General features: G+C 40.6%; 1 protein-coding gene across 1 annotated transcript in view; it reads right to left on the bottom strand.

The window, feature by feature from the left end:
• The window catches only part of LOC102822942 (chromosome unknown open reading frame, human C7orf57), a 91,219-nt gene that overhangs the window by 80,906 nt on the left and 7,408 nt on the right, over positions 1–2,905 (bottom strand). The gene's annotated exons all lie outside the window — the stretch shown is intronic.

Genomic DNA, 2,905 nt, shown 5'->3' with positions numbered 1-2,905 from the left:
TAGCCAACAGAATCCAATTATATGTCAACAAAATAAAACATCAGAACCCAGTGGGATTCATCCTGGTATTCAGGAACAGTTCTGTATTAGGAAAACAATCAACATAAACCACCACATAAATAAAGAAAAACATCTCATGATCATATAAATTGATGCAAACAGGCATTTGACAAAACCCAACACCCATTCCTGACATAAACACTCAACAAAATAGGAATAGATGTGAAATTCCTCAACACAATGAAGGTCTTATATACAAAACTACCAGCCAACATCACTCTAAATGGTGAGAAACGGAAGTCACTACCCCTGTAAACAGGAAACAGACAAGGAAGCCCTTTATCATCACTCCTATTCAGCAATGTGCTGGAAGTCTTAGCCAGAGTTATAAGGCAAGAAAGGGAAATCAAAGGCATCCAATTTGGCAAAGAAGCAAACTCTATATGTAGATGATATGATCTTATACTTAGGAAATCCCAGACTGCAAGAAAATAACTGGAACTAAATGATAGATTCGGCAAAGTGACAGGGTACAAGATCAACATACAAAAATCAGTTGGGACTCCTGGGCCCAGGGACAGGGACATGGCGCCACAGAGGACTAGAGCGGAGAATGAAGTGTCCAGCTGATATGAAGTGAGGGGAGATGCACAAGAACACCCATACTTGAAGATAGTACCCACTTGACCTGGCTTCAATGGCTGGATGACCAGAACTTGACTAGAGCAAGGAAGAAGAGGGAAAAAAGAGTAGTCTGCTACAATTTGATTAATTTGACCTGAATAAGGAGCTCTGGTAGCATAATGGTTATGAACTGGGCTGCAAATTGCAAGATCAGCAGTTCGAAACTACCAGCTGTTCCACAGGAGAAAGATGAAGCTTTCTGCTCCCATACAGATTTACAGCCTTGGAAACCCTGTACAGGGTCGCTATGAGTCAGAAGAGACTCCACAGCACATAACAACAACAACAACATTCTTTTGGATGTAGTAGCTCAAAAGAGGGAATGAATCTTTACAGTGAGGATCATTCCCACCCCACTGGTACACAGGGTTGACAGGGATGGGCAACTTAGACATTGGCTACCCAAAATGGGAGGGCTAAAAAGGCACGAAGTGACTGGCTTACAAGCTTTCAAGAGGGAGTCTGGTGCCAGAGGGCACAGGGGAAGGTAGACTCTCCATTGAGTGGTTTCCAACCTGTCTGGATGGAGCTGATGAAAGGAAATGGGGATAAGACTCTTGAGGTTTAATAGTGAATAACTGCCATCAGGACTGACTGTGAGAGTTGCAAATGTAAAGGTAGACATTTTGTAATAAAAGGAGGGCAGTGGATGCTTTTTCAGTCCAGGAGCAGAGGACCCTGGTACCATTAAGGGAGAAGAGTGTAGTGCACGGCCCTATCAAGAGAAGCAGTGACACCAGAGATGGAGGCAGAGACGATGATGTGGAGAGATAGAGCAGCTGGGGACTCTGGACTCAGGGAGGGAGAGGGGCTGTATGCTGACAGCCAGGGGGCAGACTTGCGGGGCATACCCTTTGGTTGTTTGATGATGCATGGAGGGGATTGTAATCATTGCAATGAAATGATAAATGTAAAGGATAAATGTAAAGCCGATGTTCTCCCATGTAAACTATCACTCAATTCACAATAAAAACTTAAAAAGAAAAAAAAAAAAAGATTGTGTGGGGGAAGATAGTTCCCTCTTTTTCATCTTGTCTAGATGGGTCTGACAAAAAGAGATGGGGATAAGATTCTTATGATTCAATAATGAGTAATTGTTATCATGACTAATTGTGATTGTCACAATTGTAAAGGTAGAAGTTTTGTAGCAAAAGCTGGGGAGTTCTTAAGCTTACAGTCCAGAAACAGAGGACCCTAGGACCATCAAGGGAGAAGAGTACAAGTGGAATGAGGTACCTTATCCAAAGAAGCAGCAACACCAGAGATGGAGGCAGAGATGGGGACATAGAGAGAGGGAACAGCTAAGGATTCTAGACTCATGGAAAGAGAGGAACCGAGAGCTGGCAGCTAGGAGGCAGACTTGCAGAATGTGCCCTTTGGTGGTGTAAATTATTATATATGCCTGAGTGTTTTTAAAAAAGAAAGTAAGAAAGAGCTAAAATGAACATAGAGAAATACTGCTAACTGATGGTACATGGAGAGGATTATAATCATTGTAATGAAACAAAGTATATGATTTATTTAATGTAAACCCGATGAACTGCCCTGTAAACTTTTTCTCAATTCACAATAAAAACTTAAAAAAAAAAAAAATCAGTTGGATTCCTTTGTACTAATATACTAATGAAAAGGAAATCAGGAAAACAGTGCCATTTGCAATTGACACCCAAAATATGTAACACGTTGGAATAAACGTAACCAGAGAAACAAAAGACATATGCAACGAAAACTACAAAACACTACTCCAAGTAACCAAAAAAAGATCTGCAGAAATGGAGGCATATACCCTGCTTATAGATAGGAAGACTTAATATTGTGGAAATGTCAATACTATGCAAAATCATCTACAGATACAACGCAATCCCAATCGAGATTCCAACAACATTCTTTAAAGATATGGAAAAACTAATCGCTAACTTTCTATGGAAAGAAAACAGATCCCAGATAAGGCAAGGCATTATTAAAATAGAAGAACAAAGTAGGAGGCCTCTCACTTCCTAATCTCAAAACCTACTATATAGCCACAGTAGTCAAAATAGGCTGATACTAGTACAACAAAAGACACATAGGTCAATGAACCAGGACTGAGAACCCATAAGGAAACCCATTCACCTAAAGTCAGCTGACTTTCGACAAAGGGCCAAAATGGGGAAGAGGTAGTGCCTTTAACAAATGGCACTGGCAAAATTGGAAATCCATTTGCAGAAAAATGAAACAAGAC

This window comes from Chrysochloris asiatica, unplaced genomic scaffold, assembly GCF_000296735.1.
Source record: "Chrysochloris asiatica unplaced genomic scaffold, ChrAsi1.0 scaffold00384, whole genome shotgun sequence".
Lineage (NCBI taxonomy): Eukaryota > Metazoa > Chordata > Mammalia > Afrosoricida > Chrysochloridae > Chrysochloris > Chrysochloris asiatica.
This window is presented reverse-complemented; position numbering and strand designations above follow the sequence as displayed.